This window comes from Amblyomma maculatum, chromosome 8 (genome assembly GCF_055883805.1).
Source record: "Amblyomma maculatum isolate TAMU_Amacu chromosome 8, ASM5588380v1, whole genome shotgun sequence".
Classification (NCBI taxonomy): Eukaryota; Metazoa; Arthropoda; class Arachnida; order Ixodida; family Ixodidae; genus Amblyomma; species Amblyomma maculatum.
The window spans coordinates 35,130,626-35,147,387 of NC_139351.1; the positions used below are offsets into that span (position 1 = coordinate 35,130,626).

The 16,762-nt window shown below is 51.3% G+C and overlaps 1 non-coding gene and 2 pseudogenes across 1 annotated transcript; all 3 read right to left on the reverse strand.

Annotated features, from left to right (window-relative positions):
• Window positions 1-9,279: 9,279 nt before the first annotated feature.
• Window positions 9,280-9,398, reverse strand: LOC146180955 (5S ribosomal RNA; annotated as a pseudogene).
• Window positions 9,399-14,881: 5,483 nt separating this feature from the next.
• On the reverse strand, window positions 14,882-15,000 carry LOC146180956 (5S ribosomal RNA). The gene has a single exon (XR_014700544.1). It is a non-coding gene; the product is annotated as a 5S ribosomal RNA (ribosomal RNA).
• A 590-nt stretch (window positions 15,001-15,590) lies between these two features.
• LOC146180957 (5S ribosomal RNA) lies at window positions 15,591-15,709 on the reverse strand (annotated as a pseudogene).
• Between the last annotated feature and the right edge of the window lie 1,053 nt (window positions 15,710-16,762).

Genomic DNA, 16,762 nt, shown 5'->3' on the forward strand with positions numbered 1-16,762 from the left:
TCTCGGTTTTACTGCGAGCAGGTACTCCCACGAAAAAAGCCCTTGCAGCAGCGCCAGGGACTGCGCTATCTCCTTGTAGAAGGCTGTGGCTCTCATGCCGTTACCTATTGGCTTAGTTGTGGCCAACCAAGGGGCCAAGTGCGCCGAGCCTAGATACTGAGTGGCCGCGCGAAGAAAATTATCCTTTTGGCTTCGAAAGAAAATGAGCCTTTGGACTACAAGTTTAAGTTCTACGTTCACTAAGCCCAGTCCGCCTCGCTCCATGCCCCAGAAGAGATTGCTTCGGCGCATGGGCTCTGCCGTAGAGCGCCAAACGAAGACTGCCCATGATCTGTGTAGCCTACCCACGGAGCCCCTGTCGATTGTGGTCACTCTGGCTGAGTATAGTACCGCCGGGTAGACCACCGCGTTGCATACATAGGCTCTCGTGAACATGGCTATGTGTCTCGGCCGCCATGGGTCTAGTTTCCTTTCAGCGGCAACTAGTTTGGGTTGCCATCTGTTCATGATCGCTTTGCTAATATCTAGATTAACGCCTAGATATTCGTCAATTTTTTCGGTCCATTCTACTCCAAAGAGTTGGCGGGGCTTCCCTCTCCAGTCTCCCAACCAGGCGCCTTGCGATTTGTTTAAATTTAGTTCGGCTCCAGAAAATTGACAGAAGGAGTTTGCCAATCGAATCACCTCCCCCACTTGTTGTTGGGAGGTGCAAATGAAGGCTGCATCGTCCGCGTATGCGAGGACGCGCAGTTCTTGGCCGCCGAGATCTAGACCCTTGATGGTTTTAGACGCAAGAACCATGCGACATAGAGGTTCCAGATACAAGGTGAAGAGAACAGGCGACATCGGACACCCTTGTCGTACTGATCTATTCACCTGTATCGGCGCGCCTGGTATACCGTTAAGGACGATTGCAGTACTAATTTCAGTGTAACAAATTTTGAGCCAATCTATTATGTCGTCACCTACTTCGCACTGCTGAAGGAGAGAAAAGAGGAAAGCCCGGTCAACCTGATCAAATGCCTTCCTCAAATCGATCTGGAGAATGGCCAAGGGAAGGAGCCCCACATCCGCCGCCTCGCGGACCGTCCTCATGCGATGTAAGTTGGTATTTATGGAGCGCCCTTTGAAGCCGCATGTTTGATGCTCTCCCACCACAGTGCTGAGGGCGGTCTCGAGTCGACGAGCGAGAGCTCTAGCCAGAATCTTATAGTCCGTGGAAAGAAGACTGATTGGCCTGAAATCGGCTACGTCGGGGGTTGATTCGGGGGAAGGTTTCTTAGGAATCAGGACTAAATTGCTGCGCCGCATAGAAGGCGGGAGAAGTTTTCGTTTCCTTATATCCGCGAACACCTCCGCTAGAATTGGGCTGAGTTCACTTCTAAAGCATTGGTAAAATTCGGCTGTTATGCCGTCCGGTCCGGGTGACTTATTCTTAGGGAGTTTTGCAATTACGCGCTCTATCTCGTCAGCAGTCAATGAGGAGTTTGTTGCCTCCCTAATCTCCTGAGGAACTTTGGGCAGTTCGCTCAGGACTTCGGATGGCACGGGATCCAGCGGTTTTCCAGCCTGGAAAAGCTTGCGATAGTATTCATCGAAGGCCTGCGCCACCTCGCCATGCCCTCGCGCAGTGGTGCCGCTGTTAATAACCTCCCTTATAGTAACCCGTGCAGCCTGCTCCCGTTCGAAGGCACAAAAGAGCTTTGATGGCTGCGCCTCGTACTGGACTCTTTGCTCTCGACTGCGGACGAGTGCGCCCCAATAACGCCGTTCCAGTTCTGATCGAAGTTCCTCTTTAACTTTCCGAATGTCAGCAGAAAATTCTCCCGGCATTTCTTCGTTGGCCTCGACAAGGCCCTGAAGGATGCCTGTGAGGTGCCGGATTTTAGCTTTAGCGGACGCGGCAATTTTTGTTCCGATCTCTGTGGCAATGGTTTTAATTTTTGTTTTAAATAACTCCCACTCTACTGCATTAACCGATCCAGACTTAAGCCTAGCAATATCCTTATTTACTTTATCTAAGAACTCTTCGTTGCAAAGGATAGTCGAGTTCATTATCCATCGTCTTTCCACTGTTTTTCCTGTTCGACATGTTAAGGCACCCAGCACGCACGAGACCAGGCCATGGTCAGAGAAACACACAGGAGTGACGGTGTAGCTGCGGACGCGTTGGAGCGCCTCACCGCAGACATAGATGCGATCGAGGCGAGCCTGCGCTGTGCCGCGCCAGCGGGTGTAGCGCGCAGTCGATCCCGTTCGTCCGAGCGCCACGTCCACCAGGTCAGAATCTCGAAGGACCTCTCTTAACACCCGCGCCGACGCATCCACACCGCCTCCCCCGCCCGCTCTATCACTCGTGCTGAGTACGCAGTTAAAATCACCTCCGCAGTATACGATTCCGGGGACAAGAAGAAAAGGACGGAGAGATCGAAAGAGCTCGGACCGTGCCGTTGTCTCATTCGGGGCATAGACACACACAAAGCGAGTCAGCTCCCTCCCCACAAGGGCATCAACGAGACAAAAGCGCCCATCCTCTCCCAGCTCGCAGTCAACAATGGTGACGTTATCTTTTTTCCTAATGAGAATGGCGGTGCCTCCTGCCCTTGATGTCGTGATTGTATGGAAACACCAGAACTGAGCTCCAAAGTAACGAACGAAGAATTTAGCATCGTCCGCACTGGAAATTTTGGTTTCTTGTAAAAGAGCAACGTCAACGCTGTTTTCATTAATTAAATCGAGAAGCCATCTTTTCCTTTTTGTTTTTATAAGGCTCACCACGTTAATGGTGGCCACTTTAAGCGACAGCTGGGAGGGATCCATTGCGGGGGGAAAGCTTACCGGACATGTGGCATGCGGCCCCCGCTACCGCCTACCGAAGTACCCCTCTCCACCTCGCAAGGGTGGCTGGCGGCTGCAAGGGCTTTTCTCGTCACGCGGCGGCCTTCTCTCTTCCCCTCCTTGACATTGGGCTCGTCAATGGCATCGGTGGGGTTGGTGTTGCTTTTGTCGGACCTGTCGTCTCTGTTTCTTTCCGCAGTTCGCCTTCCTTCCGTTGTCGTTCCCTCCGTGTTTCCCCCTTCCTCTCTCTCAAGTTGTCGGCGCTCCTGTTGTTTAGAGACCGGCTTATCTGATTCCGGTCCCTGAGGCCCCTCGAGGTCGAACTCGTTCGAGAGGGCTGCAGGTTCATCGACCTCCCTGATCCCAGTGGCATCTATGGTGCTGGGTTCGTCCAGCGTCTCGGTTCGCTCCTCCTGCTGCACGGCGGCCGCTTCCGAGTTCGCGCTGCTGCAGGCCCGTCCATCAGGGAGAGAAGGAGACCCAGCCTCTCCGGGATTTGGGGTCGCTACTTCTTGTGGGGAAAAAATGGAGGCTTCGGTAAATGCAACCGCCGGACTTTCGCTGTCTGGTGGCGATTCCATGGTAGTCGCAATTTTTTCCATGTCCTCTGCGTCCATGAAATCGTCCAATGGTTGCTTCGCAACCCCCCGCTTCGTTCTGGCTGCATAAGACTGCGTGCAGTCTTCCTCGCGGTGTCCGATGGAGCGACAGGCCTGACACCAGGGAGCTTTGCACTGCCTGCGTAGGTGTCCAGTCTGTCGACATCTCAAACAAAGCGGCGCTCTGCCGGGCACGGAGATCAGGACCGGGCAGCCATAGATAGTCACCTGGTGGGGTATCTCATCGAGTGATGTCGGTTCCCGTGGCGCGATCTGAACTATTCGCGTGCTTGAACCGATATGCTCCAGGCCCGGGCGGCGCCACTTTTCGCGTCGCACCCCTTTCACATCACCGAAGCGCTGAAAATGGTGTATTAGCACCTCGTCTGGGATTTGGGGCGGGATCCAGTGGACTTTCACATCTTTCTCCTGCTGATTTGGATTAATAACCAGACATCTCTTGTTCTTGACAAATATTTCGGCCTTAGCACTTAACACTTCCATGTCATGTGGAGTCTTGAAAGTGAGCATCCAAACATGATTAAACTGGAAAACTCCTAGATTGGTAACAGTCATCATGTCAATGGATTCCGAGAGCGCCGCCGCGACATCATCGATTTTGTATGGACGCACAGATGGGTCACAGTGCAAGAAAATAGAGTTTTCACTCAGCTTGCCTGTTGGTAGCGTTGGCAGCAAAATCCTGTACTCCGGGACGAAGGCAGAACCATGGGGCGCCGGGGAAAACTGGTTTGGCGCGTACGCGCCGGCCGCTCCTGAGGAGCCCGTTTTCTCCATGACCTCTCCCTCCGAGTGCGACGGGGAGACTCGAGCATGGTATGGCCGATGGCGAGAAACAGTCGTTTCGAGCGGCTTATGTACTGTTTTAACTGCTCATTGACTACACATGCAGTTAAGCGCTGTCTTTGTGATGAGGCACCGAGTGTGCATTTACATGTTATGAGCTGTTTCCAGCCATTCTGGCGAACAGAGCGCGCTTTGGCACTCCAAAAATTAAAGAGCAGTGCGAGAGCGACGATCGCGAGTCGTTTACACATGAATGCATGGTGCACGGACTGCACTCCGTTCAACGATGAGCCCGAACTGTGCGCTTGTGGCCACTGCAAATGGTCTCAAAAACTGTGAAAGTTGCACGGCAAACTGGTGAATGAGGTACGTACTGTTACGTTTCTCCACCGAGAAGTGGGACAGCTGACGCGGCCACCGCATAGCAACAGGCAGAACCGCGAGCGGATCGGCCATTTCGACGCCGTTCATCGGCCGCGCAACGCTTCCTCCCGCCGACAAGTCTCAGCGTGTTCCTGTGCGTGCGTGTGTGTGCACAAGCTGGCCAAGCCTGGAGATCGAGGGAAAGTGCGTCGCCCTCTCCTGTCTGCAGGAAGTGGAGGAGATGAGGTCGGAACACCTGCGATTGAGTCATTCGTCGTGAACCAACATGTTTGGCTCTCCCTTTCCTGTGAGGGTTTACCCTTTCCCTGTGAACTGGAAAAACTATAAAAAGCAGCGGCCGACTCCGCTGGGACAGAGACTACTTTGACGCGCCGTTGTTACGACGTTAGACACCAGCTGTGTGAGAGTGTCTGTAATCTCTCCGGGTCAGCTTCACTGCCCGTTTCTTCATGATGTTGCAGTAAAGGTTGTTTCGTTAGAAGACGCCTCGTCTTTGCTGGCACCTTTGATGCCGTCCGCCGTCCACGGAGCCGCCAGGCCAACGCTACCGAGAGGCCGCGCGCCGCAGCGGTACGCTACCCCGGCGCTCGCGACCCAAACCTAACAACTGGCGTCAGCGGTGGGTTGAGCACGCGACCACCAAACGTAACAACTGGTAGGCATCGGTGGGACGACCAAGCCGTAACCGTGGTTGGAGGGACGAGCCAGGCGATACCGTCGTCCAACAACTGGTGAACAGCGGAAAGCGGAGAGACGAGGACGACCAAGCAGTGACCGTGGTCGGTGAAACGAGCCAGGCCTGACCGAAGTGCAACATCTGGTGGGAAGAGCGGAGATGTCCGAGGCGTGACTCGTGAATCAAAGCAGCTCAGCGGAAAGGCGGGAGCAGTGCAACGAGCCCTGTGTGATGACTGGTTGCCTGCAGCGGAACGACTGCGTTGGATTCTTGGCTGCGAGGTTTGGTGAGTGCGGGACTTTCTTCTACTGAGTTTTGCCAGGCTTTTGTTAAGTAGAGAACAGAGCTGGTAATTGTGTTGTCGTTGTTGCTGGGTAATTGCAGCAAGGCAATAGTGGGCAGTAGAGAAGGCAGCACTCGGAACAGCCATGAATTTGGATTTGAAGTCGTTGCGCAAACCGAAATTGCTGGAGCTTGCGGAGGAGTTGGGTCTGGATTTGTCAGACAAACTCAGAAAACCAGAAGTGTTAAAGGCTATTCTTGCGTTGGAAGCTGAAGATGACGAGCTTTTGGAATGCCTTGAGATCATTGACGAACGTCAAGAGGAACGTGAACGTAGAGAACGTCACGAGAAACAGGAACGTGAACGTAGAGAACGTCACGAGAAAGAGGAACGTGAACGTAGAGAACGTCACGAGAAAGAGATGCGTGAACGTAGGGAACGTTTCGAGAAAGAGGACGCCCGCGTAAGGAAACTGATGCAGCTGGAGATTTCAGCACATCGAATGAGCGTGGAAAAGCTTGACGCTTTCAGTGCCATTCAGCGTAACGGTTCGATACCGCGAGACGGTACGCCACCGTTCCTCATCGCCGAGGATATGGCAGGTTATTTGGCAGACTTCGAGAATGTCTGTAGAGGTAAACGCTTCGAGCGAGGTAGTTGGGCGCTGAAGTTGGTAGCTCTTCTCTCCGCTGAAGCGTCGGAAGAAATCAAGCGATTGGTTGGCGACCGCTTGAAAAATTACGATGAACTAAAAGAGTCATTGCTGATACGATATCAGATAACGCCTCAGGATCTTCGGAAGAGATATGAGAGCGAGAAACATTGTAACGAGGCATACTTTGATTTGGCCTATCAGTTGAAAGCCGCTGTAAGCGAATGGCTAGACAGTGCGGAAGTTCCGGAGCAAATCGAACTTGCATCGGACTGTGAGAAACAGCTTGGGGAAGCGGCCGAGCAATGTGACCGCAGTAGCGAGCCGACCGAGGCTGTAACAGAAGAGCATCGTGTTACCTTGGTCGAGCCACTAGCTGAGACGGTTAGCACAGGCTTAACGGCGAGAAGTCCGAAGTGACGCCGTTAAGCGAGGTGAACTGCATGCCGACCCAAGTAGCTGTAGGAGATACAGTTCCATCACATGAGAGTGGGGAACTGGTAATAGCTGAACCGCCTCTCAGTGCAGAAGCTTGTGTAGAGCGTGGCGGAGAAGGAAACCAGCTAGGAAATGACAGAATTTCGGTTTCCGAAATCAGCTTCATCGTAGAGCAGGGCACGCAGAAAAACGAAGTGCCGATCAGGGAAACTGCGCAGCCCGCGAGTTGTGATCAGCCAGGGCAGACCGACGAGGAGTGTGCGTCCGCTGTAGAGAGCGAGACTTGCGAAGGCGACAGCGAGCGACCAGAGCAGAGTCAGAATCGTTCGTGCCCTGATACTACGCTAGGTTGTATTCGCGAAAGCAACCCCAGTGCGAACGCGGACGTGGCACACATGACCCTCACGCAATCCGAAGCGCCCCAGCTGTCGAAGGAGCTTGATCGTGCGCTGGTTAGCTCTGAGCGAGGCGACGCACTGAGTGGCGAGCCGCCAGAGCAAATGCCTAGAAGGGGTACTGACGCGACTGACGTCAGCCGTTGTTTTCGTTCGGACTTGACTGAAAGTGAGTCATGCGCTGCTGGCCGCGATGCAGACGCGGCGCCGCACTTTGACCACTTTGACGACACCGGTACCCTACTAGCTCCGGTTACCGCTAGAACGGTTACCGCTAGCTTGCCAGAGCTCGCGCCGAAAGAAAGTAGGACTAGAGTATTCAAGTCCTGCCACCGAAAAACGCGGAAAGGCAGGCGCGAGAAAGAATGCTGCCATCGTAAGGAGAGCAAACTCAAACGATTGCAGAAAGAAAGCAGAAGGCTAGTATTCCAGTGCTGCCGACGAAAAACGCGGAAAGGCAGGCGCGAGGAAGAATGCTACCATCGTAAGGAGAGCAAACTCCAAAGACTGCAAAAAGAAAGCAGAAAGCATGTGTTCCAGTACTGCCGCAGAAAAAAGCGGAAAGGCAGGCGCGAGAAAGAATGGAACAAGTTGAAGCTATCGCGAAAGAGAAAGCGACTATCCCAAAGGCAGAAATGCGCCCGTGCCCAGAAAATGCGTGACTGGTGCGCCAAGCGTAAGGAGAGGGATAGGTTGTTTAGCAAAGCTAGTGACTTATGCTCATGCGTTTCTTTGCACAGAAACAGGAAGGTACGGTTGTTCCGTGAAACGGACAGCCGAAGCTTTAGTGAAAAGGGTGATCTCAACGGTAATGCCGATGGCTTAAGTCGAAGCCCATAACTTGAGAAGAAGCCTTTATTCACTAGTTGGTGTTTTTCTTCCTGGCCTAGGATTTTAAACAGATTGCATTGTATTATTTTTGTTTGAGAATGACGTTTTTGAAAGCGCGATTTTCAAATTTGTGGACGCGTTCCAAGTGCTGCTGAGTTGCCCTTTAATGTAGATGGGGGCATAAGAGGGAAATAGTCTGGCAAAACTTAGTGAAGTTTGTGCCGTGCTTGCTGGCTGACCGGTTGAGTTTTTAGCGTGGTTGTGATGCTGTAGGTTGTCAGAAATCTCTCCTGAAGACAAGTTGCAGAGTGCCTTGGAAACCCGGACTTGCCAAGGACTTCTTCAGGCTGACTGGCTCAAGAGAAACAGAGTCGGACGACCCTGGCTAGCAGCAACATCCCGATCCCTCCGGACAGCGGATGCAGTCCCCTGCCCTTCGGGATCTCCCTTCCCCGGCGGGGCAGTCTGTTACGTTTCTCCACCGAGAAGTGGGACAGCTGACGCGGCCACCGCATAGCAACAGGCAGAACCGCGAGCGGATCGGCCATTTCGACGCCGTTCATCGGCCGCGCAACGCTTCCTCCCGCCGACAAGTCTCAGCGTGTTCCTGTGCGTGCGTGTGTGTGCACAAGCTGGCCAAGCCTGGAGATCGAGGGAAAGTGCGTCGCCCTCTCCTGTCTGCAGGAAGTGGAGGAGATGAGGTCGGAACACCTGCGATTGAGTCATTCGTCGTGAACCAACATGTTTGGCTCTCCCTTTCCTGTGAGGGTTTACCCTTTCCCTGTGAACTGGAAAAACTATAAAAAGCAGCGGCCGACTCCGCTGGGACAGAGACTACTTTGACGCGCCGTTGTTACGACGTTAGACACCAGCTGTGTGAGAGTGTCTGTAATCTCTCCGGGTCAGCTTCACTGCCCGTTTCTTCATGATGTTGCAGTAAAGGTTGTTTCGTTAGAAGACGCCTCGTCTTTGCTGGCACCTTTGATGCCGTCCGCCGTCCACGGAGCCGCCAGGCCAACGCTACCGAGAGGCCGCGCGCCGCAGCGGTACGCTACCCCGGCGCTCGCGACCCAAACCTAACAACTGGCGTCAGCGGTGGGTTGAGCACGCGACCACCAAACGTAACAGTACGCGTCAAACTGTCACCGAGAAGTCACGCACACGATCGCCTCGAGTAATTCTGCGCCGTATACATATGCGCGTCGCACCTCTTCGTGCATGCGCGCAAAGTTATGATTGAATCGACACAGATATTAACGTGACCCGGCCTGCTCGGCTCATCTGCAGCCAGTAGAATCTGCGACGCCAAAGTGACAGTGAGAAAAAAAAATGGAGAAGCCAGCTGCGTGCGGTGAGAAAAAAAACAAAAGAAGTGCCATCAGCAGCATTTGATGTTCCCAGGTGGTCTCCCTCCCAAGTACTGACCGAGCCCAATGCTGCTTAGCTTCGGTGATCGGACGAGAACCGGCGTATTCAGCATGGTATGGCCTTTTTTTTTTTTTTTTTTTTTTTATTGCCTGGCTTCGACACAAATACACCGCACTGGAACTCAAAACAACAGGAAAAAAAAGGAATAATATATGTACACAAAGGTAGCTAGCGTTGCCTAACACCCACTGAGGGGCAGGCATTGTCACGTTTAAAATTCCTTGAGCACCGTCAAAGGTTCCAGCTTTGACAGCCACTCAGGAGCACATGGTTGCAATTTAAGCACGTCGAGCCATCGCTGCACACTTTCACGGAAATACATGCGGGCTGGCCGTGCATCTGGATCGCAGTGATAACCAGCCATTCGTGCGCGCCATATACTGTGGAGGCACATTAACATAACCTGGTCTAACGGCATATCATCGTGGTTTTCCAATGGCAAATACCTAATGCCATGGGAATCAAGTGGCAACTGTTTTTTTATTGTCCTTTGCAGAACATCCCACAAATATACCCCCTCCCAGCAATGCAAAAACACGTGATCTATTGTCTCTGGCTGTTTGCAGATGAGACATTGGGCCCCCCACGGTAGGAAAATGCCCTTTTCCTCCATAAATGATTTTACACTCAAAGTACCGGTATGTAGCATAAAGAAAAACGTTTTAGCTCCCGTAGCAACTTGCATTTTTTTTACGCGTTTTAATACATTACTTCCTGTGCCTCTATAGTATAAAGCTCGGTACAAGGGCACTGGGAACACCACTTCACAAACATCCTTGTATAATGTTCTCCTTTTAACATTACTTAAATACTCTTTCGAAAAACGTGTGCTTAAGAATTTCACGCTCACAACAATTTCCCTAAAGAATCCAAAAAGAGAGCCCAGCATACATTGAGTATAAACTACGAAATCAGGCAACGCTCGACCAAGTCTTTGTTGACACACTGTGCGCAGGAATGGATCACTGGCATCCCTAAAAAACATAAACCGGTTTACAATCTGTCGCACAAACAAATGACCCAGACCAAGCCCCCCATGCTTCACCTGCCGGAACAAATTTGTCCGACTGCACCTCTCCCAACTCGAGGCCCAAACAAACACCGCAAAAACTCGATGCAATTTTTGCACATTTACACGGGAGCAATGCAACACTTGCATTACATACCATAACTTACTAATAAAAAAAAGGTTGCAAACTGCGGCTCTTGCAAATATTGATAATTGAGCGCTTTTCCATTTCTCCGCTTTTTCACGGGTTTCTCTGACCTGCTCTAGCCAGTATGGCTCGCTTTCCTTGTAAAATTCCAAGGGCACACCCAAGTACTTTGCAGGCGTTGTAACCCACGACACATTAGCGTAAGTGTCGGGGGTCAGCTGCCATTCTCCGTGCCAAAATCCCAGGCACTTACCCCAGTTAACTTTACTCCCTGTGACTTTGCTAAAATGTTTTACCACATCCACTGTCCTCTTTATACTCTCCTTATTCACACAAAAAACCGCAACGTCGTCTGCGTAAGCCAGCAATTTGACTTCTGACTCCTGCAGTCGAAAGCCATCAATGTCATTGTTTTGTAGGATGCTTAAACACAATGTTTCAATATAAATGCCGAACAAAAGAGGGCTGAGGGGGCAACCTTGGCGCACCGAACGTCGTACGTTGATGGGGGCCCCCAGTGACTTATTGACAATTAATCTCGTAGTGCAGTTACGGTACGCCAAGGCCACTCCCTCTCGAATAACAGAGCCGACATTAACATGGTCTAATATACTGAACAGAATTGTATGCGCCACACAATCAAAAGCTTTCTCCAAGTCCAACTGCAGTAAAGCAACACACGCATGAGTTGCATCGCAGCATTCGAGCACACTTCTCGCTTTGTGAATGTTCTGAAAGATGGATCGCCCTTTGATACCGCACGTTTGGTGAGGGCCCACTAGTTCGCATATAACCGTTTGTAGTCTGCCAGCAAGCACCTTCATATAAATCTTGTAATCAACGTTTGTCAGAGCAATGGGCCTGTAAGACGACAACTGCCTAAGGTTATCTGGTTGGTCAGTTTTCGGAATAAGTACTGTGTGCGACGATCCGAAAGACGCAGGCAGTGCCTTCAGTTCATACGCTTCATTAAATAAGGCACACAACAAAGGAGATAGCTGTTCCTTGAACGCTTTATAAAAAGCCGCACTCAGGCCATCAGGCCCGGGTGATTTCCCTGGGTTTAAATTTTCTATTGCCTGCTGCACTTCTTTTTCGCTTATTGGCCGCTCCAGTCTTTCTTTTTGTTCGTCATCAATTTTTGTCATCGCGTCAAGAAAGGATTCTTTGAAACGGTCCAAATTAACCTCTCGGGACGAAAATAGCTCTTCATAATACTCCCGGAAAGCTTTCGCGATTCCTTCGTTATCGGTCTCTGTGCGTCCTGCCCAATCTACCTCTGCCACGTGATTTCGCCTTGCATTTGCTTTTTCTATTCCCAACGATCTTTTTGTCGGCGTCTCATCCATGGCAAGTTTTTCCGCTCTCGCACGCACCAGTGCTCCGCGATAACGGTCTTCGTCATTCAGTTGAAGTCTTTGTTTTATTTTTCTAATATCGTCCATGTATAACCCTGGCGTGTTACACTCCAGGCCTAACAATTTATCTAGCAAAGATCTTAAATGCATTTCATTTTGTTTTTCTTGAAACCTTATGCAGCTGGCCTTTTCTATAGCTTTGATTTTTATTTGTTGCTTACACAGTTCCCATTCTTGACCCAGTTCGTGGCTGTCCTCCTGACAAATCCTACCAATTTCTTCTTCTACTAGTCTGGTGAATTGCTCGTCATTCAGCAGTTTATTATTTAACTTCCACAATTCCCAACTAAAACCGCTACCTCTCTTTCTTGTTCCAATTGTACACTGAACCATGCAGTGATCTGAGTACGTTACCGCCAAAACATAATAATCCTGACATTTTGGAGCCAGTTCTGCGGCCACATAAATTCTGTCAAGGCGGGCGTGGCTAGCACCCTGAAAATGCGTATACTGAACCCGTCGCTCGCTCGTGAGACACTCTGCAACGTCTTCCAGTGCAAACTCATCAATCAAGCGCGAAAGTACCTCTGTGCTACGATCCCTAAATGTACGATGGCTAGTTTTGTCACCGGAGCTCAGTACACAATTGAAATCTCCCAGAAAGACAAGTTCCTTATCCGTGTTTACATAATCTTCAACAAAATCAAACAAAGCAGCCCTCTCATCAACTACCGTAGGTGCATATATACAAACAGCACGCCACTCAGCCGAGCAAAAACTAAAATCGAGGACCACGCCCCGACCCGACGGAAAAGAAGCATGCGACTGCACTACAAGACCCGGCAACTTCTTCACAAACAGGACGCATCCAGCAGATGTACCGACTGCATGGCTGACAACTGCGTAAAACCGCGACGTGAAACGTTGCACCATGCTCTCGGTCTCTTGTTCACCCTCGATTTTTGTCTCTTGAACTCCAAGTATATCGATGTCATTTTCATTTAAAAGGCGCAGGACCTGGCTCTGCTTCCTTTTTGCTGCTAGACCTCTCACGTTAAGGGTCGCAACCTTTAGTGACAGTACATGAGCCATTTTCTTAGAGTGAAAAGAGGCCAAGAGAATGGTGCTTACCATTCACGTCTAGCATGGCGCTAGACGCTTTCGTTGACGCCAGAGCCATGAGGTTGGACTGGCAGACCTTGTGACGGGGGCGGCTTTTCGGCAGCTCTCCTGTCCGTCGAGACATTCGGTCTTGGTTTGAAGGTCGCCCTCCTCCCTATTGGCGTTTTTATCGGCGGCTCGTCGTTGCTAGCTGTATCTGCCTCATTCGTCTCACTGGCGCTCCCGTCGTGGGCACGCTTCGCAGGGCCCTGGACGTTGGTCGCTCGGCCGCTGCTCCCTTCGAGGGTCCCCCTTCTGCCCGCAGACTCCGGAAGTTCAATTTTTGAGCTCTCGGCATCGCTCACCTTTTCTTCTTCCGACGGTCCGTTGCTTGGCAGTGCCACTTCCCTGTCTGGTCCACCGAGCATCTCGTCACCACCCCCCGGGGGCACTAACATGCCTGTCGTTGCTGTCACCCTCTCGTCCTCTCCGACCCCTTTTGCGGCATCCTCCGTCTCTGCGACATCCATTCGGTGTTCCGTCATGTCCGCCCACGCTGTTGGTGCAGTAGCCACTGCATACGTTCGTACGCAGTCTTCCTCCGAGTGGCCAAACCGCTTACACGTCGCACACCGCGGAATCTTACATTCCCGGCGCACATGACCGGTCCCGCGGCAGCGCAGGCACTGCATGGGCCGCCCAGGCACCACAACAAGGGCCAACTCCCCTGCTACTCTTATCTGGTGAGGCAGGTCTTCTATCTTCATCCCAGGCTTCAACTTCAGAAGCACGGTTCTCGTTGTTGAGCCCTTTTCGTGCACTCCCTGGACTCGCCACCGCTCACGGGTCACTTCCGTCACCTCGCCGAACGCCGCAAAAGCTGTTCGGATATCTTCATCCGCCACGCCGTGCAACATCCAGTGGAGCCGTAGCTTCACCTGTTGGTCCTCCGGGTCAATGACGATACACCGTCGACCTTTCACTTGAAGCTCCTTGAATGCTAGCAGCCGCTTGGTTGCTTCCGTGCTGTTCAAAGTCACCGCCCAGACATGGTTTATTTGGTAAGCCCCCAAGGCCACCACGTCTGGGAGCGTACCAATCTTGGCCAGGGCGTCCCGGAAATCTTCAACCCTGAAGGGTCGCACTCGTACGTCACCGTGCAAAAAAACTGTGTTGAAAACAACACGTCCGGTGGGCAGATGCGGCAAAATAATCTGATATTCCTTATCGTCGTTTTCCTCAAGCCTGTTACCGCGGCCAGCCTGGGCCGCAATCGCCGCTCCGCCGGAGCTCATCATTCTGCGTCCGTACACGCCGGTGGCCGGAAGTAGAATGCGTTCAGCATGGTATGGCCGATGGCGAGAAACAGTCGTTTCGAGCGGCTTATGTACTGTTTTAACTGCTCATTGACTACACATGCAGTTAAGCGCTGTCTTTGTGATGAGGCACCGAGTGTGAATTTACATGTTATGAGCTGTTTCCAGCCATTCTGGCGAACAGAGCGCGCTTTGGCACTCCAAAAATTAAAGAGCAGTGCGAGAGCGACGATCGCGAGTCGTTTACACATGAATGCATGGTGCACGGACTGCACTCCGTTCACCGATGAGCCCGAACTGTGCGCTTGTGGCCACTGCAAATGGTCTCAAAAACTGTGAAAGTTGCACGGCAAACTGGTGAATGAGGTACGTACGCGTCAAACTGTCACCGAGAAGTCACGCACGCGATCGCCTCGAGTAATTCTGCGCCGTATACATATGCGCGTCGCACCTCTTCGTGCATGCGCGCAAAGTTATGATTGAATCGACACAGATATTAACGTGACCCGGCCTGCTCGGCTCATCTGCAGCCAGTAGAATCTGCGACGCCAAAGTGACAGTGAGAAAAAAAATGGAGAAGCCAGCTGCGTGCGGTGAGAAAAAAAAAAACAAAAGAAGTGCCGTCAGCACTCGGTGTTCCCAGGTGGTCTCCCTCCCAAGTACTGACCGAGCCCAATGCTGCTTAGCTTCGGTGATCGGACGAGAACCGGCGTATTCAGCATGGTATGGCCGATGGCGAGAAACAGTCGTTTCGAGCGGCTTATGTACTGTTGTAACTGCTCATTGACTACACATGCAGTTAAGCGCTGTTTTTGTGATGAGGCACCGAGTGTGCATTTACATGTTATGAGCTGTTTCCAGCCATTCTGGCGAACAGAGCGCGCTTTGGCACTCCAAAAACTTAAGAGCAGTGCGAGAGCGACGATCGCGAGTCGTTTACACATGAATGCATGGTGCACATGAATGCATGGTGCACGGACTGCACTGCGTTCACCGATGAGCCCGAACTGTGCGCTTGTGGCCACTGCAAATGGTCTCAAAAACTGTAAAAGTTGCACGGCAAACTGGTGAATGAGGTACGTACGCGTCAAACTGTCACCGAGAAGTCACGCACGCGATCGCCTCGAGTAATTCTGCGCCGTATACATATGCGCGTCGCACCTCTTCGTGCATGCGCGCAAAGTTATGATTGAATCGACACAGATATTAACGTGACCCGGCCTGCTCGGCTCATCTGCAGCCAGTAGAATCTGCGACGCCAAAGTGACAGTGAGAAAAAAAAATGGAGAAGCCAGCTGCGTGCGGTGAGAAAAAAAAACAAAAGAAGTGCAATCAGCACTCGGTGTTCCCAGGTGGTCTCCCTCCCAAGTACTGACCGAGCCCAATGCTGCTTAGCTTCGGTGATCGGACGAGAACCGGCGTATTCAGCATGGTATGGCCTTTTTTTTTTTTTTCTTTATTGCCTGACTTTGACACAAATATAACGCACTGGAAAACAAAACAACAGGAACAAAGGAATAATATATGTACACAAAGCTAGTTCGCGTTGCCTATCCCCCACTGAGGGGCAGGCATTGTCATTTTAAAATTCCTTGAGCACCGTCAAAGGTTCCAGCTTTGACAGCCACTCAGGAGCACATGGTTGCAATTTAAGCACGTCGAGCCATCGCTGCACACTTTCACGGAAATACATGCGGGCTGGCCGTGCATCTGGATCGCAGTGATAACCAGCCATTCGTGCGCGCCATATACTGTGGAGGCACATTAACATAACCTGGTCTAACGGCATATCATCGTGGTTATCCAATGGCAAATACCTAATGCCATGGGAATCAAGTGGCAACTGTTTTTTAATTGTCCTTTGCAGAACATCCCACAAATATACCCCCTCCCAGCAATGCAAAAACACGTGATCTATTGTCTCTGGCTGTTTGCAGATGAGACATTGGGCCCCCCACGGTAGGAAAATACCCTTTTCCTCCATAAATGATTTTACACTCAAAGTACCGGTATGTAGCTTAAAGAAAAAAGTTTTAGCTCCCGTAGCAACTTGCATTTTCTTTACGCGTTTTAATACATTACTTCATGTGCCTCCATAGTATAAAGCTCGGTACAAGGGCACCGGGAACACCACTTCACAAACATCCTTGTATAATGTTCTCCTGTTAACATTACTTAAATACTCTTTCGAAAAACGTGCGCTTAAGAATTTCACGCTCAAAACAATTTCCCTAAAGAATCCAAAAAGAGATCCCGGCATACATTGCGTATAAACTACGAAATCAGGCAACGCTCGACCAAGTCTTTGTTGACACACTGTGCGCAGGAATGGATCACTGGCATCCCTAAAAAACATAAACCGGTTGACAATCTGTCGCACAAACAAATGACCCAGACCAAGCCCTCCATGCTTCACCTGCCGGAACAAATTTGTCCGACTGCACCTCTCCCAACTCGAGGCCCAAACAAACACCGCAAAAACTCGATGCAATTTTTGCA